The sequence below is a fragment of the Ambystoma mexicanum genome, chromosome 8, assembly GCF_040938575.1.
Source record: "Ambystoma mexicanum isolate Mex_15411 chromosome 8, UKY_AmexF1_1, whole genome shotgun sequence".
Classification (NCBI taxonomy): Eukaryota; Metazoa; Chordata; class Amphibia; order Caudata; family Ambystomatidae; genus Ambystoma; species Ambystoma mexicanum.
Window position 1 is genome coordinate 756,165,421 of NC_090929.1, and position 26,810 is coordinate 756,192,230.

Consider the following 26,810-nt stretch of genomic DNA (forward strand, 5'->3'; position numbering starts at 1 on the left):
ACATAACATTGTGTGCAGCGTACAAGATGAAGGTATGATATTCGTAATGTAAATATGTTGAATAATGAAATGATAATTGTTTTCTTAATAGATTTTTGTGTACTGTTAAATATGTAATAAGTAGCTAATAAAACCCATGTATTACATAATGGCATTACTATAGACAAAACACAAAGACCAATATGGGTATATACAGGGAAAGTGAAGTTAGCAAAAAAGCACCAGTAGTAGCAGAAACAATTCATAACTTAACTGATTAGTTTCATGCAAATAAATGATTGCTCTGTTTCACAGCTGCTATTTACCCTATATATATGTATCACTTGATGTGATTGGACCCTAAGGAAAGAAGTGTGAGTACAATGTATACAAATATGACCATATACAGGGAAAGTACAGCCATAAAAAAAAACAGAACTATCAGAAAGTGCTCATAAGTCTAGTGATTATCTTTATGCACAAAAAGGATTGCCGTCTTTCAAGCTTATGTTTTCCCATATGTATATGTTTCATATGATGTGACTGTACTCTAAGGGAATTACTGTAAGAACCTACTAGACGGATATGTCTACAAATAAAATAAAATTCTTAGTTTCTGACTGTTACTGAAGAAAACCATGTGGCCTAGATATGTCAGCAAAAGAAAAAATAGTGAGCCAGACATGTGATGTCATCAGTGATGTCATCAATGACATTTGTGATGTCATCTTTGATGTCCTGGGTGTTAGTCTTAGCAGTGCACGGTGGTGGCGCGAGTTATGGCTGCTTAGCTTACCATAACTGGCGAATTTTAAGAGTTTTTCGGTTTTACTTGGAACCATAACGTCCCTTTAACAAAGTTTTTTTTACTGAATTTCATAGGTTTTTAGTAGCGCAACTTAACCATAACGTCCCTTTGACAAAGTTTTTTCACTGAATATATATATATATATTACATGGCCACAGTAGTGGCCATGTAGTTATGGTTAAGTTGCTGTTTCCATAGGAAGAGCACTTTTTGGGCGGCTTATAACTTCGCTCTCCCTGGACAAATCCTCACCAAACTTTGCAAAAATAGTATTTGGGTCACTCTGAATTTTTTTGCAAAGTTTGGTGAGGATTCGTCCGGGGGGGCAAAGTTATAGGGGGGGGTCCCAAAACTTGTTTTTTACCCATAGACTGAATGGGAAACATTTTTTGCTCGCGTCTACAGCCCAAACCGCTGGACAGGTTTTCACCAAATTTGGACCAGGAACAGCGGCTTGGTCCCGAAAGCGTGCTTTTGCAAATTTGGTGAAAATCCGTCCAGTAGTTTTTTTTAAAATGACCAAAAAGTAGGTAAAAAAAAATGTGTGATATCTGTGTTCGGTCTGCGGACGGACTTCCCTGTTCGCTCCGCGGACAGGACGGTGATTGGGCCAGCAGCTTGCGTGATGTCCGCGGACATCTGACGTGCTCTCTCATTGTATGCGGTGAAAGCGTGCAGTGCATCTGGCTTCAGAGACGGCCGCCATCTTTCTTTGCCGCATGAGAGGCTTTGTCAGGTCAGCAGGAGTGTGTCTGTCTCTTGTTCCTCCCACCCCCGCTCATGCCCGTGTCTGCCCCACCCCCCGCTCATGCCCTGTGTGTCCTTTCTGTCCCCTCCACCCCCGCTCATGCCCCGTGTGTCCTTCCTGTCCCCCCCACCCCCACTCATGCTCCGTGTGACCCCTGCTCCTCCAGTCCCCCGCTCACACCATCGCACACGGTGGCCAGCGGAGGGCCGAGGAGCGGGATCTGCCGCACAAACTCAAGTCCGTGCGGCATGTCCGTGTTTTTGTTTGTCCCCCCACCCCCCGCTCATGCCCGTGTGTCTCTATCCCTCCCGCACACCCCCCGCTCATGCCCCGTGTGTCTCTCTCCCTCCCCCCCACCCCCGCTCATGCCCCGTGTGTCTCTCTCCCTCCCCCCGACCCCCGCTCATGCACCGTGTGTCTCTCTCCCTCCCCCAACCCCCGCTCATGCCCCGTATGTCTCTCTCCCTCCCCCCCGCTCATGCCCCGTGTGTCTCTCTCCCTCCCCCCCACCCCGGCACATGCCCCGTGTGTCTCTCTCCCTCCCCCCAACCCCCGCTCATGCCCCGTGTCGGTGGCCAGCAGAGGGCCGAGGAGCGGGATCTGCCGCACAAACTCAGGTCCGTGCGGCATGTCCGTGTTTTTGTTTGTCCCCCCCACACCCCTGCTCATGCCCCGTGTGTCTTTATCCCTCCCGCCCACCCCCACTCATGCCCCGTGTGTCTCTATCCCTCCCGCCCACCCCCCGCTCATGCCCCGTGTGTCTCTGTCCCTCCCGCCCACCCCCTGCTCACGCCCCGTGTGTCTCTATCCCTCCTGCCCACCCCCCGCTCATGCCCCGTGTGTGTCTCTCCCTCCCCCCACCCCGCTCATGCCCCGTGTGTCTCTATCCCTACCACCGACCCCCCGCTCATGCCCCATGTGTCTCTATACCTCCCACCCACCCCCGCTCATGCCCCGTTTGTCTCTCTCCCTCCCCCCACCCCAACTCATGCCCCGTGCGTCTCTATCCCTCCTGCCCACCCCCGCTCATGCCCCGTGTGTCTCTCTCCCTCCCCCCCACCCCCGCTCATGCCTCATGCCCCGTGTGTCTCTCTCCCTCCCTCACCCCCGCTCATGCCCCGTGTGTGTCTCTCCTTCCCCCCCACCCCCGCTCATGCCCCGTGTGTCTCTAGCCCTCTCACCTACCCCCCGCTCACGCACCGTGTGTCTCTAGCCCTCCCACCCACCCCCCGCTCATGCCCCATGTGTCTCTCGCCCTCCCACCCTCCCCCCCGCTCATGCCCCGTGTGTGTATCACCCTCCCGCCCACCCCCCGCTCATGCCCCGTGTGTCTCTAGCCCTCCCACCCATCCCCAGCTCATGCCCCTTGTGTGTCTCTCCCACCCCCACCCCCAGCTCATGCCCTGTGTGTCTCTAGCCCTCCCACCCACCCCCCGCTCATGCCCCGGGCCTCCCACGCCCCCCCGCTCATGCCCCGTGTGTCTCTCCCCCCACTCCCCGCTCATGCCCCGTGTGTCTCTAGCCAAACCTCCTGCCCACCCCCGCTCATGCCCCGTGTGTCTCTAGCCAGCCCTCCCACCCACCCCCCGCTCATGCCCCGTGTGTCTCTAGCCCTCCCCCCACCCCCTGCTCATGCCCCGTGTGTCTCTCCCACCACCCCTTGCTCATGCCCCGTGTGTCTCTAGTCCTCCCACCCACCCCCTGCTCATGTCCCGTGTGTCTCTAGCCCTCCCACCCACCCCCTGCTCATGCCCCGTGTGTCTTTAGCCCTCCCACTCACCCCCTGCTTATGCCCCGTGTGTCTCTAGCCCTCCCACCCACCCCCCGCTCATGCCCCGTGTGTCTCTATCCCTCCCGCCCACCCCCCGCTCATGCCCCGTGTGTCTCTCTCCCTCCCCCCACCCCCGCTCATGCCCCGTGTGTCTCTCTCCCTCCCCCCACGCCCGCTCATGCCCCGTGTGTCTCTCTCCCTCCCCCCACCCCCGCTCATGCCCCGTGTGTCTCTAGCCCAGCCACCCACCCCCCGCTCATGCCCGGTGTGTCTCTATCCCTCCCCCGACCCCCCGCTCATGCCCCATGTGTCTCTCTCCCTCCCCCACCCCCTCTCAGCCCCGTGTGTCTCTATCCCTCCCGCCCACCCCCGCTCATGCCCCGTGTGTCTCTATCCCTCCCACCCACCCCCCGCTCATGCCCCGTGTGTCTCTATCCCTCCTGCCCACCCCCTGGCCACCCCATCTCATGCCCCGTGTGTCTCCATCCCTCCCGCCCATGCCCCGTGTGTCTCTATCCCTCCCGCCCACCCCCCGCTCGCTCATGCCCCGTGTGTCTCTATCCCTCCCGCCCACCCCCTGCTCATGCCCCGTGTGTCCCACCCCCGCTCATGCCCCGTGTGTCTCTATCCCTCCCGCTCACCCCGCTCATGCCCCGTGTGTCTCTATCCCTCCCGCCAACCCCCCGCTCATGCCCCGTGTATCTCTATCCCTCCCGACCACCCCCTGCTCATGCCCCATGTGTCTCTATCCATCCCCCCCACCCCCCACTCATACCCCATGTGTCTCTATCCCTACCACCCACCCCCCGCTCATGCCCCGTGTGTCTCTATCCCTCCCCCCAAGCCCTCGCTCATGTCCCGTGTGTCTCTATCCCTCCCGCCCACCCCCTGCTCATGCCCCATGTGTCTCTATCCCTCCTGCCCACCCCCGCTTTTGCCCCGTGTGTCTCTATCCCTCCCGCCCACCCCCCACGAATGCCCCATGTGTCTCTCTCCCTCCCCCCACCCCCGCTCATGCCCCGTGTGTCTCTCTCCCTCCCCCCACGCCGGCTCATGCCCCGTGTGTCTCTCTCCCTCCCCCCACCCCCGCTCATGCCCCGTGTGTCTCTAGCCCAGCCACCCACCCCCCGCTCATGCCCGGTGTGTCTCTATCCCTCCCCCGACCACCCCGCTCATGCCCCGTGTGTCTCTCTCCCTCCCCCCACCCCCTCTCAGGCCCCGTGTGTCTCTATCCCTCCCGCCCACCCCCGCTCATGCCCCGTGTGTCTCTATCCCTCCCGCCCACACCCCGCTCATGCCCCGTGTGTCTCTATCCCTCCTGCCCACCCCCTGGCCACCCCATCTCATGCCCCATGTGTCTCTATCCCTCCCGCCCATGCCCCGGGTGTCTCTATCCCTCCCGCCCACCCCCCGCTCGCTCATGCCCCGTGTGTCTCTATCCCTCCCGCCCACCCCCTGCTCATGCCCCGTGTGTCCCACCCCCGCTCATGCCCCGTGTGTCTCTATCCCTCCCGCCCACCCCCCGCTCATGCCTCGTGTGTCTCTATCCCTCCCGCCAACCCCCCGCTCATGCCCCGTGTGTCTCTATCCCACCCGCCCACCCCCTGCTCATGCCCCATGTGTCTCTATCCATCCCCCCCACCCCCCACTCATGCCCCATGTGTCTCTATCCCTACCACCCATCCCCCGCTCATGCCCCGTGTGTCTCTATCCCTCCCCCCAAGCCCCCGCTCATGTCCCGTGTGTCTCTATCCCTCCCGCCCACCCCCTGCTCATGCCCCATGTGTCTCTATCCCTCCTGCCCACCCCCGCTCATGCCCCGTGTGTCTCTATCCCTCCCGCCCACCCCCGCTAATGCCCCGTGTGTCTCTATCCTTCCCACCCACCCCCTGCTCATGCCCCGTGTGTCTCTATCCCTCCCGCCCATCCCCGTTCACGCCCCGTGTATGTCTCTCCCTCCCCCCACCCCCGCTTATGCCCCGTGTGTCTCTCTCCCTCCCCCCACCCCCGCTCATGCGCTGTGTGTGTCTCTCCCCTCACCCCCAGCCCGCTCATGCCCCGTGTGTCTCTCCCATCACCCCCTACTCATGCCCCGTGTGTCTCTATGCCCTCCCACCCACCCCCTGCTCATGCCCCTAGCCCTCCCCCCCACCCCCTGCTCATGCCCCATGTGTCTCTATCCCTCCCACACACCCCCCGCTCATGCCCCTTGTGTCTCTATCCCTCCCACCCATCCCCAGCTCATGCCCCATGTGTCTCTATACTTCCCACCCACCCCCCGCTCATGCCCTGTGTGTCTCTATCCCTCCCACCCCTGCTCATGCCCCGTGTGTCTCTATCCCTCCCGCCCACCCCCCGCTCATGCCCCGTGTGTGTCTCTCCCGCCCCCACGCCCCCTGCTCATGCCCCGTGTGCCTCTCCCCTCACCCCCTACTCATGCCCCGTGTGTCTCTAGTACTCCCACCAACCCCCCGTTCATGCCCCTGGACCTCCCACCCACCCGCCGCTCATTCCCCGTGTGTCTATCCCTCCAAGCCACCACCTGCTCATGCCCCATGTGTCTCTATCCCTCCCACCTACCCCCCTGCTCATGCCCCATGTGTCTCTATCCATCCCACCCGCCCCATGCTCATACCCCATGTGTCTCTATCCCTCCTACCCATCCCCTGCTCATGCCCCTTGTGTCTCTATCCCTCCCACCCACCCCACGCTCATGCCCCGTGTGTCTCTATCCCTCCCACCCACCCCCCGCTCATGCCCTGTGTGTCTCTATCCCTCCCACCCACCCCCAGCTCATGCCCCGTGTGTCTCTATCCCTACCACCCACACCCCCGCTCATGCCCCGTGTGTCTCTATCCCTCCCACCCACACCCCGCTCATGCCCCGTTTGTCTCTCCCACCCAACCCCCTGTGTCTATCCCTCCAACCCACCCCCTGCTCATGCCCCATGTGTCTCTATCCCTCCCACCTACCCCCCCGCTCATGCCCCGTGTGTCTCTATCCCTCCCACCCACCCCCCGCTCATGCCCTATGTGTCTCTATCCCTCCCACCCATCCCCTGCTCATGCCCCTTGTGTCTCTATCCCTCCCACCCACCCCCCGCTCATGCCCTGTGTGTCTCTATCCCTCCCATCCACCCCGCGCTCATGCCCCGTGTGTCTCTATCCCTCCCACCCATCCCCCGCTCATGCCCCGTGTGTCTCTATCCCTACCACCTACCTACCGCTCATGCCCCATGTGTCTCTATACCTCCCACCCACCCCCGCTCATTCCCCATGTGTCTCTCTCCCTCCCCCCACCCCAGCTCATGCCCCGTGTGTTTCTATCCCTCCCGCCCACGCCCTGCTCATGCCCCGTGTGTCTCGCTCCCACTCCCCCACCCCCACTCATGCCTCATACCCCGTGTGTCTCTCTCCCTCCCCTCACCCCCGCTCATGCCCCGTGTGTCTCTCTCCCTCCCCCCATCCCCGCTCATGCCCCGTGTGTGTCTCTCCTTCCCCCCACCCCCGCTCATGCCCCGTGTGTCTCTAGCCCTCTCACCCACCCCCCGCTCACGCCCCGTGTGTCTATAGCCCTACCACCCACCCCCCGCTCATGCCCCATGTGTCTCTCGCCCTCCCCCCGCTCGTGCCCCGTGTGTGTATCGCCCTCCCGCCCACCCCCCGCTCATGCCCCGTGTATCTCTAGCCCTCCCACCCATCCCCAGCTCATGCCCCTTCTGTGTCTCTCCCACCCCCACCCCCAGCTCATGCCCTGTGTGTCTCTAGCCCTCCCACCCACCCCCCGCTCATGCTCCAGGCCACCCCCCCGCTCATGCCCCGTGTGTCTCTCCCCCCACTCCCCGCTCATGCCCCGTGTGTCTCTAGCCAAACCTCCCGCCCACCCCCGCTCATGCCCCGTGTGTCTCTCCCCCCACCCCCTGCTCATGCCCCGTGTGTCTCTAGCCCTCCCACCCACCCCCCGCTCATCCCCCTAGGCCTCCCACCCCCCCGCTCATGCCCCGTGTGTCTCTCCCCCCACTCCCCACTTATGCCCCGTGTGTCTCTAGCCAAACCTCCCGCCCACCCCCGCTCATGCCCCGTGTGTCTCTAGCCAGCCCTCCCACCCACCCGCCCGCTCATGCCCAGTGTGTCTCTAGCCCTCCCCCCCACCCCCTGCTCATGCCCGTGTGTCTCTAGCCCTCCCACCCACCCCCTCCTCATGCACCGTGTGTCTCTAGTACTCCCACCCACCCCCTGCTCATGCCCCGTGTGTCTCTAGCCCTCCCACCCACCCCCTGCTCATGCCCCGTGTGTCTCTCCCCTCCCTCCCGTCCCCCGCTCATGCCCCGTGTGTCTCTCCTCTCCCCCCACCCCCGCTCATGCCCCGTGTGTCTCTCCCCTCCCACCCACCCCCGCTCATGCCCCGTGTGTTTCTCCCCTCCAACCCACCACCCGCTAATGCCCCGTGTGTCTCTCACCTCCCACCCACTGCCCGCTAATGCCCCGTCTGTCTCTCCCCTCCCACCCACTTCCCGCTCATGCCCCGTGTCTCTCTAAACACCCACCCACCCCCGCTCATGCCCCGTGTGTCTCTCCCCTGCCACCCACCCCCTGCTCATGCGCCGTGTGTCTCTCCCCTCCCTCCCATCCCCCGCTCATGCCCCATGTGTCTCTCCTCTCCCCCCACCCCCGCTCACGCCCCGTGTGTCTCTCCCCTCCCACCCACCCCCGCTCATGCTCCGTGTGTTTCTCCCCTCCCACCCACCACCCGCTAATGCCCCGTGTGTCTCTCACCTCCCACCCACCCCCCGCTAATGCCCCGTCTGTCTATCCCCTCCCACCCACTTCCCGCTCATGCCCCGTGTCTCTCTCCCCTCCCACCCACCCCTGCTCATGCCCCGTGTGTCTCTCCCCTGCCACCCACCCCCTGCTCATGCCCCGTGTGTCTCTCCCCTCCCACCCACCCCACCTTCATGCCCTGTGTGTCTCTCCCCTCCCACCCACCCCCGCTCATGCCCCGTGTGTCTCTCCCCTCCCACCCACCCCCGCTCATGCCCCGTGTGTCTCTCCCCTCCCACCCACCCCCTGCTCATGCCCCTTGTGTCTCTCCCCTCCCACCCACCCCCCGCTCATGCTCCGTGTGTCTCTCCCCTAACTCATGCCCCGTGTGTCTCTATCCCTCGCACCCACCCCCCGCTCATGCCCCGTGTGTCTCTATCCCTCCCACCCACCCCCGCTCATGCCTGATGTGTCTCTATCCCTCGCACCCACCCACCGCTCATGCCCCGTGTGTCTCTATCCCTCCCACCCACCCCCGCTCATGCCCCGTGTGTCTCTCACCTCCCCCCACCCCCGCTCATGCCCCTATCCCTCCCACCCACCCCCCGCTCATGCCCGGTGTGTCTCTATCCCTCCCACCCACCCCCCGCTCATGCCCTGTGTGTCTCTATCCCTCCCACCCTCCCCCCGCTCATGCCCCGTGTGTCTCCATCCCTCCCACCCACCACCCGCTCATGCCCCGTGTGTCTCTATCCCTCTCCCCCACCCCCCGCTCATGCCCCGTGTGTCTCTCTCCCTCCCCCCACCCCCCGCTCATGTCCCGTGTGTCTCTATCCCTCCCGCCCACCCCCCGCTCATGCCCCGTGTGTCTCTATCCCTCCCCCGACCCCCCGCTCATGCCCCGTGTGTCTCTCTCCCTCCCCCCACCCCCTCTCAGGCCCCGTGTGTCTCTATCCCTCCCGCCCACCCCCCGCTCATGCCCCGTGTGTCTCTATCCCTCCCGCCCACCCCCGCTCATGCCCCGTGTGTCTCTATCCCTACCACCCACCCCCCCGCTCATGCCCCGTGTGTCTGTATCCCTCCCGCCAACCCCCCACTTATGCCCCGTGTGTCTCTATCCCTCCCGCCCACCCCCGCTCATGCCCCGTGTGTCTCTATCCCTGACACCCACCCCCCGCTCGCTCATGCCCCGTGTGTCTCTATCCCTCCCGCCCACCCCCCGCTCATGCCCCGTGTGTCCCACCCCCCGCTCATGCCCCGTGTGTCTCTATCCCTCCCGCCCACCCCCCGCTCATGCCCCGTGTGTCTCTATCCCTCCCGCCAACCCCCCGCTCATGCCCCGTGTGTCTCTATCCCTCCCGCCCACCCCCTGCTCATGCCCCATGTGTCTCTATCCCTCCAGCCCACCCCCCGCTCATACCCTGTGTGTCTCTATACCTCCAGCCCACCCCCGCTCATGCCCCATGTGTCTCTATCCCTCCTGCCCACCCCCGCTCAAGCCCCGTGTGTCTCTATCCCTCCCGCCCACCCCCCGCTCATGCCCCGTGTATCTCTAGCCCTCCCACCCATCCCCAGCTCATGCCCCTTCTGTGTCTCTCCCACCCCCAGCTCATGCCCTGTGTGTCTCTAGCCCTCCCACCCACCCCCCGCTCATGCTCCAGGCCACCCCCCCGCTCATGCCCCGTGTGTCTCTCCCCCCACTCCCCGCTCATGCCCCGTGTGTCTCTAGCCAAACCTCCCGCCCACCCCCGCTCATGCCCCGTGTGTCTCTCCCCCCACCCCCTGCTCATGCCCCGTGTGTCTCTAGCCCTCCCACCCACCCCCCGCTCATCCCCCTAGGCCATCCACCCCCCCGCTCATGCCCCGTGTGTCTCTCCCCCCACTCCCCACTTATGCCCCGTGTGTCTCTAGCCAAACCTCCCGCCCACCCCCGCTCATGCCCCGTGTGTCTCTAGCCAGCCCTCCCACCCACCCGCCCGCTCATGCCCAGTGTGTCTCTAGCCCTCCCCCCCACCCCCTGCTCATGCCCGTGTGTCTCTAGCCCTCCCACCCACCCCCTGCTCATGCACCGTGTGTCTCTAGTACTCCCACCCACCCCCTGCTCATGCCCCGTGTGTCTCTAGCCCTCCCACCCACCCCCTGCTCATGCCCCGTGTGTCTCTCCCCTCCCTCCCGTCCCCCGCTCATGCCCTGTGTGTCTCTCCTCTCCCCCCACCCCCGCTCATGCCCCGTGTGTCTCTCCCCTCCCACCCACCCCCGCTCATGCCCCGTGTGTTTCTCCCCTCCAACCCACCACCCGCTAATGCCCCGTGTGTCTCTCACCTCCCACCCACTGCCCGCTAATGCCCCGTCTGTCTCTCCCCTCCCACCCACTTCCCGCTCATGCCCCGTGTCTCTCTAAACACCCACCCACCCCCGCTCATGCCCCGTGTGTCTCTCCCCTGCCACCCACCCCCTGCTCATGCGCCGTGTGTCTCTCCCCTCCCTCCCATCCCCCGCTCATGCCCCATGTGTCTCTCCTCTCCCCCCACTCCCGCTCACGCCCCGTGTGTCTCTCCCCTCCCACCCACCCCCGCTCATGCTCCGTGTGTTTCTCCCCTCCCACCCACCACCCGCTAATGCCCCGTGTGTCTCTCACCTCCCACCCACCCCCCGCTAATGCCCCGTCTGTCTATCCCCTCCCACCCACTTCCCGCTCATGCCCCGTGTCTCTCTCCCCTCCCACCCACCCCTGCTCATGCCCCGTGTGTCTCTCCCCTGCCACCCACCCCCTGCTCATGCCCCGTGTGTCTCTCCCCTCCCACCCACCCCACCTTCATGCCCCGTGTGTCTCTCCCCTCCCACCCACCCCCGCTCATGCCCCGTGTGTCTCTCCCCTCCCACCCACCCCCGCTCATGCCCCGTGTGTCTCTCCCCTCCCACCCACCCCCTGCTCATGCCCCTTGTGTCTCTCCCCTCCCACCCACCCCCCGCTCATGCTCCGTGTGTCTCTCCCCTAACTCATGCCCCGTGTGTCTCTATCCCTCGCACCCACCCCCCGCTCATGCCCCTGTGTCTCTATCCCTCCCACCCACCCCCGCTCATGCCTGATGTGTCTCTATCCCTCGCACCCACCCACCGCTCATGCCCCGTGTGTCTCTCTCCCTCCCACCCACCCCCGCTCATGCCCCGTGTGTCTCTCACCTCCCCCCACCCCCGCTCATGCCCCTATCCCTCCCACCCACCCCCCGCTCATGCCCGGTGTGTCTCTATCCCTCCCACCCACACCCCGCTCATGCCCTGTGTGTCTCTATCCCTCCCACCCTCCCCCCGCTCATGCCCCGTGTGTCTCCATCCCTCCCACCCACCACCCGCTCATGCCCCGTGTGTCTCTATCCCTCTCCCCCACCCCCCGCTCATGCCCCGTGTGTCTCTCTCCCTCCCCCCACCCCCCGCTCATGTCCCGTGTGTCTCTATCCCTCCCGCCCACCCCCCGCTCATGCCCCGTGTGTCTCTATCCCTCCCCCGACCCCCCGCTCATGCCCCGTGTGTCTCTCTCCCTCCCCCCACCCCCTCTCAGGCCCCGTGTGTCTCTATCCCTCCCGCCCACCCCCCGCTCATGCCCCGTGTGTCTCAATCCCTCCCGCCCACCCCCGCTCATGCCCCGTGTGTCTCTATCCCTCCCACCCACCCCCGCGCTCATGCCCCGTGTGTCTGTATCCCTCCCGCCCACCCCCCACTTATGCCCCGTGTGTCTCTATCCCTCCCGCCCACCCCCGCTCATGCCCCGTGTGTCTCTATCCCTGACACCCACCCCCCGCTCGCTCATGCCCCGTGTGTCTCTATCCCTCCCGCCCACCCCCCGCTCATGCCCCGTGTGTCCCACCCCCCGCTCATGCCCCGTGTGTCTCTATCCCTCCCGCCCACCCCCCGCTCATGCCCCGTGTGTCTCTATCCCTCCCGCCAACCCCCCGCTCATGCCCCGTGTGTCTCTATCCCTCCCGCCCACCCCCTGCTCATGCCCCATGTGTCTCTATCCCTCCAGCCCACCCCCCGCTCATACCCTGTGTGTCTCTATACCTCCAGCCCACCCCCGCTCATGCCCCATGTGTCTCTATCCCTCCTGCCCACCCCCGCTCAAGCCCCGTGTGTCTCTATCCCTCCCGCCCACCCCCCGCTAATGCCCCGTGTGTCTCTATCCCTCCCGCCCATCCCCCGTTCACGCCCCGTGTGTGTCTCTCCATCCCCCCACCCCCGCTCATGCCCCGTGTGTCTCTCTCCCTCCCCCACCCCCGCTCATGCCCTGTGTGTGTCTCTCCCCTCACCCCCACCCCCGCTCATGCCCCGTGTGTCTCTCCCCTCACCCCCTACTCATGCCCTGTGTGTCTCTATGCCCTCCCACCCACCCCCCGCTCATGCCCCTAGCCCTCCCCCCACCCCCTGCTCATGCCCCGTGTGTCTCTATCCCTCCCACCCACCCCCCGCTCATGCCCCGTGTGTCTCTATCCCTCCCACCCACCCCCAGCTCATGCCCCGTGTGTCTCTATCCCTCCCACCCACCCCCCGCTCATGCCCTGTGTGTCTCTATCCCTCCCACCCCCGCTCATGCCCCGTGTGTCTCTATCCCTCCCGCCCACCCCCCGCTCATGTCCCGTGTGTGTCTCTCCCGCCCCTCCACCCCCTGCTCATGCCCCGTGTGCCTCTCCCCTCACCCCCTACTCATGCCCCGTGTGTCTCTAGCCCTCCCACCCACCCCCCGCTCATGCCCCTGGCCCTCCCACCCACCCCCCGCTCATGCACCGTGTGTCTCTATCCCTCCCACCCACCCCCCACTCATGCCCTGTGTGTCTCTATCCCTCCCACCCACCCCCCGCTCATAGCCCCATGTGTCTCTATCCCTCCCACCCATCCCCTGCTCATGCCCCTTGTGTCTCTATCCCTCCCACCCACCCCACGCTCATGCCCCGTGTGTCTCTATCCCTCCCACCCACCCCCCGCTCATGCCCTGTGTGTCTCTATCCCTCCCACCCACCCCCCGCTCATGCCCCATGTGTCTCTATCCCTACCACCCACCCCCCCGCTCATGCCCCGTGTGTCTCTATCCCTCTCCCCCACCCCCTGCTCATGCCCCGTGTGTCTCTCTCCCTCCCCCCACCCCCCGCTCATGCCCCGTGTGTCTCTATCCATCCCACCCACCCCCGCTCATGCCCCGTGTGTCTCTCCCCTGCCACCCACCCCCTGCTCATGCCCCGTGTGTCTCTCCCCTCCCACCCACCCCACCTTCATGCCCCGTGTGTCTCTCCCCTCCCACCCACTCCCGCTCATGCCCCGTGTGTCTCTCCCCTCCCACCCACCCCCCGCTCATGCCCCGTGGTCTCTCCCCTCCCACCCACCCCCTGCTCATGCCCCTTGTGTCTCTCCCCTCCCACCCACCCCCCGCTCATGCTCCGTGTGTCTCTCCCCTCCCACCCACCCCCCACTCAAGCCCCATGTGTCTCTATCCCACGCACCCACCCCCCGCTCATGCCCCGTGTGTCTCTATCCCTCCCACCCACCCTCCGCTCATGCCCCATGTGTCTCTATCCCTCGCACCCACCCACCGCTCATGCCCCGTGTGTCTCTATCCCTCCCACCCACCCTCCGCTCATGCCCCGTGTGTCTCTCACCTCCCCCACCCCCGCTCATGCCCCGTGTGTCTCTCTCCCTCCCCCCACCCCCTCTCAGGCCCCGTGTGTCTCTATCCCTCACGCCCACCCCCCGCTCATGCCCCGTGTGTCTCTATCCCTCCCGCCCACCCCCCGCTCATGCCCCGTGTGTCTCTATCCCTCCCACCCACCCCCCGCTCATGCCCCGTGTGTCTGTATCCCTCCCGCCCACCCCTCACTTATGCCCGGTGTGTCTCTATCCATCCCACCCACCCCCCGCTCATGCCCCGTGTGTCTCTATCCCTCCCACCCTCCCCCCGCTCATGCCTCGTGTGTCTCCATCCCTCCCACCCACCACCCGCTCATGCCCCGTGTGTCTCTATCCCTCTCCCCCACCCCCCGCTCATGCCCCGTGTGTCTCTCTCCCTCCCCCACCCCCCGCTCATGCCCCGTGTGTCTCTATCCCTCCCGCCCACCCCCCGCTCATGCCCCGTGTGTCTCTATCCCTCCCCCGACCCCCCGCTCATGCCCCGTGTGTCTCTCTCCCTCCCCCCACCCCCTCTAAGGCCCCGTGTGTCTCTATCCCTCCCGCCCACCCCCCGCTCATGCCCCGTGTGTCTCTATCCCTCCCGCCCACCCCCGCTCATGCCCCGTGTGTCTCTATCCCTCCCACCCACCCCCCGCTCATGCCCCGTGTGTCTGTATCCCTCCCGCCCACCCCCCGCCCACCCCCCACTTATGCCCCGTGTGTCTCTATCCCTCCCGCCCACCCCCGCTCATGCCCCGTGTGTCTCTATCCCTCCCGCCCACCCCCCGCTCACTCATGCCCCGTGTGTCTCTATCCCTCCCGCCCACCCCCCGCTCATGCCCCGTGTGTCCCACCCCCCGCTCATGCCCCGTGTGTCTCTATCCCTCCCGCCCACCCCCTGCTCATGCCCCTTGTGTCTCTCCCCTCCCACCCACCTCCCGCTCATGCTCTGTGTGTCTCTCCCCTCCCACCCACCCCCCACTCATGCCCCGTGTGTCTCTATCCCTCGCACCCACCCCCCGCTCATGCCCCGTGTGTCTCTATCCCTCCCACCCACCCCCCGCTCATGCCCCATGTGTCTCTATCCCTCGCACCCACCCACCGCTCATGCCCCGTGTGTCTCTATCCCTCCCACCCACCCCCCGCTCATGCCCCGTGTGTCTCTCACCTCCCCCACCCCCTGCTCATGCCCCTATCCCTCCCGCCCACCCCCGCTCATGCCCGGTGTGTCTCTATCCCTCCCACCCACCCCCCGCTCATGCCCCGTGTGTCTCTATCCCTCCCACCCTCCCCCCGCTCATGCCCCGTGTGTGTCCATCCCTCCCACCCACCACCCGCTCATGCCCCGTGTGTCTCTATCCCTCTCCCCCACCCCCCGCTCATGCCCCGTGTGTCTCTCTCCCTCCCCCCACCCCCCGCTCATGCCCCGTGTGTCTGTATCCCTCCCGCGCACCCCCCGCTCATGCCCCGTGTGTCTCTATCCCTCCCCCGATCCCCCGCTCATGCCCCGTGTGTCTCTCTCCCTCCCCCACCCCCTCTCAGGCCCTGTGTGTCTCTATCCCTCCCGCCCACCCCCCGCTCATGCCCCGTGTGTCTCTATCCCTCCCGCCCACCCCCTGCTCATGCCCCGTGTGTCTCTATCCCTCCCGCCCACCCCCCGCTCATGCCCCGTGTGTCTGTATCCCTCCCGCCCACCCCCCACCTACCCCCCACTTATGCCCCGTGTGTCTCTATCCCTCCCGCCCACCCCCGCTCATGCCCCGTGTGTTTCTATCCCTCCCGCCCACCCCCCGCTTGCTCATGCCCCGTGTGTCTCTATCCCTCCCGCCCACCCCCGCTCATGCCCCGTGTGTCCCACCCCCGCTCATGCCCCGTGTGTCTCTATCCCTCCCGCCCACCCCCCGCTCATGCCCCGTGTGTCTCTATCCCTCCCGCCAACCCCCCGCTCATGCCCCGTGTGTCTCTATCCCTCCCGCCCACCCCCTGCTCATGCCCCATGTGTCTCTATCCCTCCAGCCCACCCCCCGCTCATACCCTGTGTGTCTCTATACCTCCAGCCCACCCCCGCTCATGCCCCGTGTGTCTCTATCCCTCCCCCCAAGCCCCGCTCATGCCCCATGTGTCTCTATCCCTCCTGCCCACCCCCGCTCAAGCCCCGTGTGTCTCTATCCCTCCTGCCCACCCCCCGCTAATGCCCCGTGTGTCTCTATCCCTCCCGCCCATCCCCCGTTCATGCCCCGTGTGTGTCTCTCCCTCCCCCCACCCCCGCTCATGCCCCGTGTGTCTCTCTCCCTCCCCCCACCCCCGCTCATGCCCTGTGTGTGTCTCTCCCCTCACCCCCACCCCCGCTCATGCCCCGTGTGTCTCTCCCCTCACCCCCTACTCATGCCCTGTGTGTCTCTATGCCCTCCCACCCACCCCCCTCTCATGTCCCTAGCCCTCCCCCCACCCCCTGCTCATGCCCCGTGTGTCTCTATCCCTCCCACCCACCCCCCGCTCATGCCCGGTGTGTCTCTATCCCTCCCACCCACCCCCAGCTCATGCCCCGTGTGTCTCTATCCCTCCCACCCACCCCCGGCTCATGCCATGTGTGTCTCTATCCCTCCCATCCCCGCTCATGCCCCGTGTGTCTCTATCCCTCCCGCCCACCCCCCGCTCATGTCCCGTGTGTGTCTCTCCCGCCCCTCCACCCCCTGCTCATGCCCCGTGTGCCTCTCCCCTCACCCCCTACTCATGCCCCGTGTGTCTCTAGCCCTCCCACCCACCCCCCGCTCATGCCCCTGGCCCTCCCACCCACCCCCCGCTCATTCCCGGTGTGTCTATCCCTCCAACCCACCCCCTTCTCATGCCCCTTGTGTCTCTATCCCTCCCACCCACCCCCCACTCATGCCCTGTGTGTCTCTATCCCTCCCACCCACCCCCGCTCATAGCCCCATGTGTCTCTATCCCTCCCACCCATCCCCTGCTCATGCCCCTTGTGTCTCTATCCCTCCCACCCACCCCACGCTCATGCCCCGTGTGTCTCTATCCCTCCCACCCACCCCCCGCTCATGCCTTGTGTGTCTCTATCCCTCCCACGCACCCCCCGCTCATGCCCCATGTGTCTCTATCCCTACCACCCACCCCCCCGCTCATGCCCTGTGTGTCTCTATCCCTCCCACCCACCCCCCGCTCATGCCCCGTTTGTCTCTCCCACCCAACACCCGCTCATGCCCCGTGTGTCTCTCCCCTCCCACCCACCCCCCGCTCATGCCCCGTGTGTCTCTATCCCTCCTACCCACCCCCCCGCTCATGCCCCGTGTGTCTCTATCCCTCCCACCCACCCCCCGGTCATGCCCCGTGTGTCTGTATCCCTCCCACCCACCCCCTGCTCATTTCCCGTGTGTCTCTACCACTCCCACCCAACCCCCGCTCATGCCCCGTGTGTCTCTATCCCTCCCACTCATCCCCCGCTCATGCCCTGTGTGTCTCTATCCCTCCCATCCACCCCCGCTCATGCCCCGTGTGTCTCTATCCCTCCCACCCACCCCCCGCTCATGCCCCGTGTGTCTCTATCCCTACCACCCACCCCCCGCTCATGCCCCATGTGTCTCTCTCCCTCCCCCCCACCCCCGCTCATGCCTCATGCCCCGTGTGTCTCTCTCCCTCCCTCACCCCCGCTCATGCCCCGTGTGTCTCTCTCCCTCCCCCCATCCCCGCTCACGCCCCGTGTGTGTCTCTCCTTCCCCCCCACCCCCGCTCATGCCCCGTGTGTCTCTAGCCCTCTCACCCACCCCCCGCTCACGCCCCATGTGCCTCTAGCCCTCCCACCCACCCCCCGCTCATGCCCCATGTGTCTCTCGCCCTCCCACCCTCCCACCCGCTCATGCCCCGTGTGTGTATCGCCCTCCCGCCCACCCCCCGCTCATGCCCCTTGTGTCTCTAGCCCTCCCACCCATCCCCAGCTCATGCCCCTTGTGTGTCTCTCCCACCCCCACCCTCAGCTCATGCCCTGTGTGTCTCTAGCCCTCCCACCCACCCCCCGCTCATGCCCCAGGCCTCCCACGCCCCCCCGCTCATGCCCCGTGTGTCTCTCCCCCCACTCCCTGCTCATGCCCCGTGTGTCTCTAGCCAAACCTCCCACCCACCCCCGCTCATGCTCCGTGTGTCCCTAGCCAGCCCTCCCACCCACCCCCCCGCTCATGCCCCGTGTGTCTCTAGCCCTCCCCCCACCCCCTGCTCATGCCCCGTGTGTCTCTCCCCCCCTCCCCCTGCTCATGCCCCGTGTGTCTCTAGTCCTCCCACCCACCCCCTGCTCATGCCCCGTGTGTCTCTAGCCCTCCCACCCACCCCCTGCTCATGCCCCGTGTGTCTCTAGCCCTCCCACCCACCCCCTGCTCATGCCCCGTGTGTCTCTAGCCCTCCCACCCACCCCCTGCTCATGCCCCTGTGTCTCTCCACTCCCTCCCACCCCCCACTCATGCCCCGTGTGTCTCTATCCCTCCCACCCACCCCCGCTCATGCCCCGTGTGTCTCTATCCCTCCCACTCACCCCCCGCTCATGCCCCGTGTGTCTCTATCCCTCCCACCCACCCCCCGCTCATGCTCCTTGTGTCTCTCCCCTCCCACCCACTCCCCGCTCATGCCCCATGTGTCTCTATCCCTCCCACCCACCCCCCGCTCATGCCCCGTGTGTCTCTATCCACCACACCCACCCCCCGCTCATGCCCCATGTGTCTCTATCCCTCGCACCCACCCCCGCTCACTCGTCGTGTGTCTCTATCCCTCCCACCCACCCCCCGCTCATTCCCCGTGTGTCTCTCACCTCCCTCCACCCCCCGGCCATGCCCCTATCCCTCCCACCCACCCCCTGCTCATGCCCAGTGTGTCTCTATCCCTCCCACCCACCCCCCGCTCATGCCCGTGTGTCTCTATCCCTCCCACCCACCCCCTGCTCATGCCCCGTGTGTCTCTAGCCCTCCCACCCACCCCCTGCTCATGCCCCGTGTGTCTCTAGCCCTCCCACCCACCCCCTGCTCATGCCCCTGTGTCTCTCCACTCCCTCCCACCCCCCACTCATGCCCCGTGTGTCTCTATCCCTCCCACCCACCCCCGCTCATGCCCCGTGTGTCTCTATCCCTCCCACCCACCCCCCGCTCATGCCCCGTGTGTCTCTATCCCTCCCACCCACCCCCCGCTCATGCTCCTTGTGTCTCTCCCCTCCCACCCACTCCCCGCTCATGTCCCATGTGTCTCTATCCCTCCCACCCACCCCCGCTCATGCCCCGTCTGTCTCTATCCACCACACCCACCCCCCGCTCATGCCCCATGTGTCTCTATCCCTCGCACCCACCCCCGCTCACTCCTCGTGTGTCTCTATCCCTCCCACCCACCCCCCGCTCATGCCCCGTGTGTCTCTCACCTCCCCCCACCCCCCGGCCATGCCCCTATCCCTCCCACCCACCCCCTGCTCATGCCCAGTGTGTCTCTATCCCTCCCACCCACCCCCCGCTCATGCCCGTGTGTCTCTATCCCTCCCACCCACCCCCCGCTCATGCCCCGTGTGTCTCTATCCCTCCCACCCACCACCCGCTCATGCCCCGTGTGTCTCTATCGCTCTCCCCCACCCCCCGCTCATGCCCTGTGTGTCTCTCACCCTCCCACCCACCCCCCGCTCATGCCCCGTGTGTGTATCGCCCTCCCACCCACCCCCGCTCATGCCCGGTGTGTCTCTATCCCTGCCACCCACCCCCCGCTCATGCCCCGTGTGTCTCTATCCCTCCCACCCACCCCCCACTCATGCCCCGTGTGTCTCTATCCCTCCCACCCACCACCTGCTCATGCCCCGTGTGTCTCTATCCCTCTCCCCCACCCCCCGCTCATGCCCCGTGTGTCTCTCACCCTCCCACCCACCCCCCGCTCATGCCCCGTGTGTGTATCGCCCTTCCACCCACCCCCCGCTCATGCCCCGTGTGTCTCTAGCCCTCCCACCCACCCCCCGCTCATGCCCCTAGGCCTCCCACCCCCCCCGCTCATGCCCCGTGTGTCTCTCCCCCCACTCCCCGCTCATGCCCCGTGTGTCTCTAGCCAAACCTCCCACCCACCCCGCTCATGCCCCGTGTGTCTCTAGCCATCCCTCCCACCCACCCCCCCGCTCATGCCCCGTGTGTCTCTAGCCCTCCCCCCACCCCCTGCTCATGCCCCGTGTGTCTCTCCCCCCACCCCCTGCTCATGCCCTGTGTGTCTCTAGTCCTCCCACCCACCCCCTGCTCATGCCCCGTGTGTCTCTAGCCCTCCCACCCACCCCCTGCTCATGCCCCGTGTGTCTCTAGTACTCCCACCCACCCCCTGCTCATGCCCCGTGTGTCTCTAGCCCTCCCACCCACCCCCTGCTCATGCCCCGTGTGTCTCTCCCCTCCCTCCCATCCCCCGCTCATGCCCCGTGTGTCTCTCCCCTCCCCCCGCTCATGCCCCGTGTGTCTCTCCCCTCCCATCCACCCCCGCTCATGCCCCGTGTGTTTCTCAAACCCTCCCACCCACCGACCCCCCGCTCATGCCCCGTGTGTCTCTAGCCCTCCCCCCCACCCCCTGCTCATGCCCCGTGTGTCTCTAGCCAAACCTCCCGCCCACCCCCGCTCATGCCCCGTGTGTCTCTAGCCAGCCCTCCCACCCACCCCCCCGCTCATGCCCCGTGTGTCTCTAGCCCTCCCCCCACCCCCTGCTCATGCCCCGTGAGTCTCTCCCCCCACCCCCTGCTCATGCCCCGTGTGTCTCTAGTCCTCCCACCCACCCCCTGCTCATGCCCCGTGTGTCTCTAGCCCTCCCACCCGCCCCCTGCTCATGCCCCGTGTGACTCTAGCCCTCCCACTCACCCCCTGCTCATGCCCTGTGTGTCTCTAGCCCTCCCACCCACCCCCTGCTCATGCCCCTGTGTCTCTCCCCTCCCTCCCACCCCCCGCTCATGCCCGGTGTGTCTCTATCCCTCCCACCCACCTCCGCTCATGCCCTGTGTGTCTCTATCCCTCCCACCCACCCCCCGCTCATGCCCCGTGTGTCTCTATCCCTCCCACCCACCCCCCAATCATGCTCCGTGTGTCTCTCCCCTCCCACCCACTCCCCGCTCATGCCCCGTGTGTCTCTATCCCTCCCACCCAACCCCCGCTCATGCCCCGTGTGTCTCTATACCTCCCACCCACCCCCGCTCATGCCACGTGTGTCTCTCCCCTCCCACCCACCCCCTGCTCACGCCCCGTAAGTCTCTCCCCTCCCACCCACCCCCTGCTCATGCCCCTTGTGTCTCTCCCCTCCCACCCACCCCCCGCTCCGTGTGTCTCACACACAGGCGTCCCTGTTTGGGAAGAAAAATCTTTTTTTTTACCACCTGGGGTTCCCACTTTGAGGACCTAAGATGCTAGTGGTCTTCATCTATTGAAAAGGATGTTATGGTGACGTTGCACTAATAAAAACCTATGAAATGCAGTAAAAAAATTGTGTTACAGGGACGTTATGGTTAAGTTGCACTAATAAAAACCTATAAAATTCAATGAAAAATCTTTGTTAAAGGGACGTTATGGTTAAGTTGCACTAATAAAAACCTATGAAATTCAATGAAAAAACTTTGTTAAAGGGACGTTGTGGTTAAGTTGCGCTACTAAAAACCTATGAAATTCAGTGAAAAAACTTTGTCAAAGGGACGTTATGGTTCCAAGTAAAAGCGAAAAACCCTTGAAATTCGCCAGTTATGGTAAGCTAAGCAACCATAACTCGCGCCACCACCGTGCACTGCTAAGACTAACACCCAGGACATTAAAGATGACATCACAAATGTCATTGATGACATCACTGATGACATCACAGGTCTGGCTCGCTCTTTTTTCTTTTGCTGACATGTCTAGGCCACATGGTTTTCTTCAGTAACAGTCAGAAACTAAAAATGTTATTTTATTTGTAGACGTATCCTTCAAGTAGGTTCTTACAGCAATTCCCTTACAGTCCAGTCACATCATATGAAACATATACATATGGGAAGACACAAGCTTGAAAGACAGCAATCCTTTTTGTGCATTAAGATAATCAATAGACTTATGAGCACTTCCTGATAGTTCTGTTTTTTTTTTATGGCTGTACTTTCCCTGTGGGTCCAATCACATCAAGTGATACACATACATAGGGTAAATAGCAGCTTTGAAACAGAGCAATCATTTATTTGCATGAAAATAATCAGTTAAGTTATGAATTGTTTCTGCTACTACTCGTGCTTTTTTGCTAACTTCACTTTCCCTGTACATACCCATATTGGTATGTGTTCTTGTGTCTTTGTGTTTTGTCTATAGTAATGAAATTATGTAATACATGTGTTTTATTAGCTACGTATTACATATTTCACAGTACACAAAAATACATTAAGAAAACAATTATCATTTCAATATTCAACATATTAACATTACGAATATTATACCTTCATCTTGTACGCTGCACACAATGTTATGTTTCTGTATGAGTAGCTTAGTATACCAGATAGAACCCCATAATAGAATGCTATTTACATCAATGCATCCTTCAATGCACTAATTAGGGTATGATATTTATTGCAATGATCCTTGACACTTGTTTCGCAACATTATAATAAGAATCCCTTGTACAGTGATGTCATCAATGACATTTGTGATGTCATCTTTGATGTCCTGGGCGTTAGTCTTAGCAGTGCACGGTGGTGGCGCGAGTTATGGTTGCTTAGCTTACCATAACTGGCGAATTTCAAGGGTTTTTCGGTTTTACTTGGAACCATAACGTCCCTTTGACAAAGGTTTTTCACTGAATTTCATAGGTTTTTAGTAGCGCAACTTAACCATAACGTCCCTTTAACAACGTTTTTTCATTGAATATATATATATATATATGCAGAAAATTGGGGGGTCAGACTTTTGGGGTTCGAACTTTTGGGAGTAGGTAATTGTGTACAATACCTCTTAACCACATGGTAGAAGCAGAGTATCCTTTAGTTGCAAACCCAGCGACAATTTTGTGCAGCATTCCAACGGAAACTGCCTGTTTCACAGTAATTGACTTCTCAATACCACTACACTCAGACTCACAAGACTGGACCAGCTTTATGTATAGAAATCAGAAGTGGAAACGTACTCCGCTCCCACAGGGGTACTGTGAGTCACCATCTATCTTTAAAAGAGTGATACAGATGGACTTGAGCAACATACAGATGGAAAGCACAGTTTTGCAGTATGTGGATGACATTTTGATTTGCAGCAAGACAGAAGATCAGTGTAGACAGGACTCAGTACACATGCTGACTGTGTTAGCTGGCAAGGGATACAAGGACAAGTTACAGTACTGTCAGAAGGAGGTGCTATACATTGGACAGACAATATTCCAAAATGGCCAACAGATCACCCTCGAGAGAGAGCACGCAAAACACCTAAGCCCACGACAGTGAGTGAGATGCAACAGTTCTTAGTGTTGCATAACTACTGCAGATCATGGGTTTTTAACTTTCAGCACATACACAAGGCCCCTTCTAAGTGCTCTGAAGGAAGCACAAAAGGGACACACGGCTCTGAATTGGATCACTGAGATGACTGGGTCATTTGAGGAACTGAAGGAAGCAATATGCACAGCATCAATGTTAGGGATCCCAGACTACAAAAAGGAATTGTTCCTGTTTTCTCAAACTGATGGCGTGGTGATGAAGGCAATACTGACACAAAAAATAGGCATTGGACACAAGCCAATAGCCTACTACAGTGGTAAACTTGACCCTGTAATGGGAGGACACTATCAGTGCGAACAAGCTTTGGAAGCCACCACATTTGCAGTGGAGAAGTCAGCAGCAATAACCATGGTGTGCACCACCACTCTTTACGTGGAGCATGCCCTCTTTGCGATACTCAAGAAGCCAAACAGCACACTGAGAACACAAAGAGCATCAGGGTACGAGGTGATACTATTGAATGTAGGGCTGAAGATACTGAGATGCAGACTTGTCAACCCAGCAATATTTCTAGCAGACACCCTGCAGGTAGGAGACTATGCACACGACTGCACAAAAAACATAGAAATGTTCACTAATGCTCACAAGGTAGAGGAGGATGCACTTGAGGGGGAGATGTGCTCTACTTTGACGGGTCTTCAACAATTGATCAGACAGATGGGGTAGGACATAGAGGAACTGCAGTGGTAAGACTGAAGGAAGCCGGACAACTGAGTGGTGGTGAGTGCATGACTACCATCCCATTACTCAGCACAAGCAGCAGAACTGGTGGCCCTAATGCTAGAACTGGAACATAGCGCAGAAAAGGAGGTGACAGTGTACTCTGACTCTGCCTTTGTGATGTCCCCAGTATACTTTGGACTGGCAAAATGGCTCAGGAGACAATTCAGGATGTCAGACGGGACTCCAGTACAGCATGCTCTCCTATTGAGCAGATTGAAGTATCACGTGACCAGCACGGATAGCAATAGTGAAATGCCAAGCACACACTAAAGGGGAAGATCCCATCTCAAGAGGGAACGAAGCAGTAGATTTTGAGGCAAAGTGCGCAGCATATTATGGGGAGGTATGGGAACTAGGAGAAGCCCCAAATGTGTGAGGGTGCACCAGAAGCATGGTACTAAAGGAAGGGTACAATGTATTGCCAGAAACACAGAAACACAGATTATGGAGTTGTAGGGAGCTGCACCCAAGGAAGAGAAGGAGCTGTGGACAAAAAAAGGGATGCACCATGTCTCTGACAGATGCCTTATGGCAACAGAATAACACTGGGAAAGTGGCCATGCCACTACCATTATTGAAGACTGCACTAGCACAATTGCACTATTCAACACACACAGGGAAAGAGTTATTTGCTACACGCATTGGAGAAACATGGTTCTGTCCTAATTTGGCAGAACATGTAGCTGAATTTGTGAGCAACTGTTTGACTTGCGAGCAGTTTACAGCAGGGTATACTTTGAGTTGTGAGAGGAGCCATACTGAGGACAGTAGGTCCATTACAGCATTCACACGTGGATTAAGTAGACATAATCCAAGTCTCCCAAGGATACCACTGCCTGATAGTGGTTGTGAACCCAATCTAAAATAGGGAGGTTACAACGGACATCATCCGATGTTCGCTTGAGCTCTCAATACGTTTCATAAAAAACATAACTTTTATAGTCAATATTCCTCATCATTGACTTCACACTACGTGGCAAACTACAAAAACCTACTTGGGGATGTGATAGGCTTAAAGGGTACATCTAAGTATATGTTCCCTAATAACGGGGTAGTGATTGGGTCTCTAACATTAGGTGGACAACCAAGCCCGCCTCTAGTGCAAGTCATCTTCATCGTCATAAAATACACAACGATTAATCTGTTACACAAACTATAGGGCTCTCTGATACGTGGCCCTCTATAATTGGTTGGCACGCTTGTACCCTTCTGGAATATTCCACATGCTGGCAGCAGGCAAGCTACTGACCCAAGTGCTGGGAGGGTCGGCCTGGTCATGTCTCCACACCCAATTATCCCAACTTCTACATCACTCTTGCGGTCTGCCATTCAATTGAGGCTTTGAACTTGGCCTTGCAGAATCTCTCTGTGCCTGAGAATAAATGGGAGTGTGGCATGGTCTTATCTTCTGGTTTTGGTGTAGCTCGACCCAAAGCTATTCTCAGCAGACCATGTGATTGTAGACCATGTTTTCGCGCTCTTCGCTGAATATAACACTATTAAATGATGAACTCTTGGCACCTTCAGTGTTTTTCCATTTCACTTCAAAGAGAAGTTTGTTTCTTTCTCACGTTCATGTAACTACTTGATGGACAACCAGGCTCACCGTGGCCTCGACTCTTGGTGCTGGGCCAGTCAAGCCTTTCTTGAATTTCTCCTTCGCTATTAGCTGTTTTCCAACTGCGCTACACTGAAAACCTTTCCATACATGGGGTTTCAAGCCTTGATCAAGTGCATCATGGAATATCCAGATTTGATACACTCCTATGTATATACATTGGCGCATCACCGCAATCTATTCACTGCCTAGCCAGCCTCAAGATCACAGTATCTACTTGAGTTTACTTCATCTGTACAAGTGTAAAATGACTTTGCGTTTCTTTGCATGATCATGTTCATTTCGATCCCGAAATGTTGCTTATCTTTGACACCTCCTCTTCAGATTTTATAGAATGTCTATGTTCTTTCGTCTTGTGTCACTTTTCAGGGTCCGTCAGTTTTGCTTTGCATGATGTCTGTCACCAGCCTTCTTTCTCATTCATTTTCACACTTCTTCCGAGACTCCGCCAAAAGAACACTGCTTCTTCGTGAATGCATACAGGGTATTCTCAGGGGATACCTTGTTTCAAGAATGTTTGTGGTACAGGCATCTTCACTGGTACTGCATGTGTCGCAATTTCCAGTTCCCAACATACAGGCAACATGGGGGTGGAGCTTTTGATAGGGGCATTTGGCTCCTCCTCTACATTTGTATGCCCATTCTCCAGGTGGATTGAGGCAGGCCCCTTTACACATGCGGACACCCTTATAGCGGATAGGTTCCTGGTCAGGGAAGCATTCCCAAGATGCGGCGTATGTGAGGTCCTGTGGTCTGACAATGGCCCTCACTTCACCAATGAAATGTTCCTGCACATCACAGCATTGTTAGGCATCCAGCATAAGTTTGCCTGTGCATACCGCCCACAAGCAAATGGGTTGTGTGAATGCCTGAATGGCCTCCTGAAGGAGTGCATAGCAAAAACACAGCAGAGCACAAAGAGAAACTGGCTTCACTGCCTACCTCTTGCCTGTTTGCATTGAGCAATAAGCCTGGGTATGACCATCATTTAACACCCCATTAGGTGGTGATAGGAAGGTGTAGTGCGTGTGCACAAAATGAGCCAGACTACATAGCGCAGGTGCGCTGCCATTTTGGACATTCACTTCCATCAATGCAATGAAAGCCTATGTTTTTGTGGACTCAGTAAGTAAACGTGAATTTTGCAAATGGTTGCAAGATCAGGATGATCTCAGATGAGCTAGCGGGAAGGAATGCTTGTCTCGTCCACTGAAGGATGAGCCGAGGAGGGAGTGGGTCTCCGCAGGTGCAGTGATAAGGGGTGCTG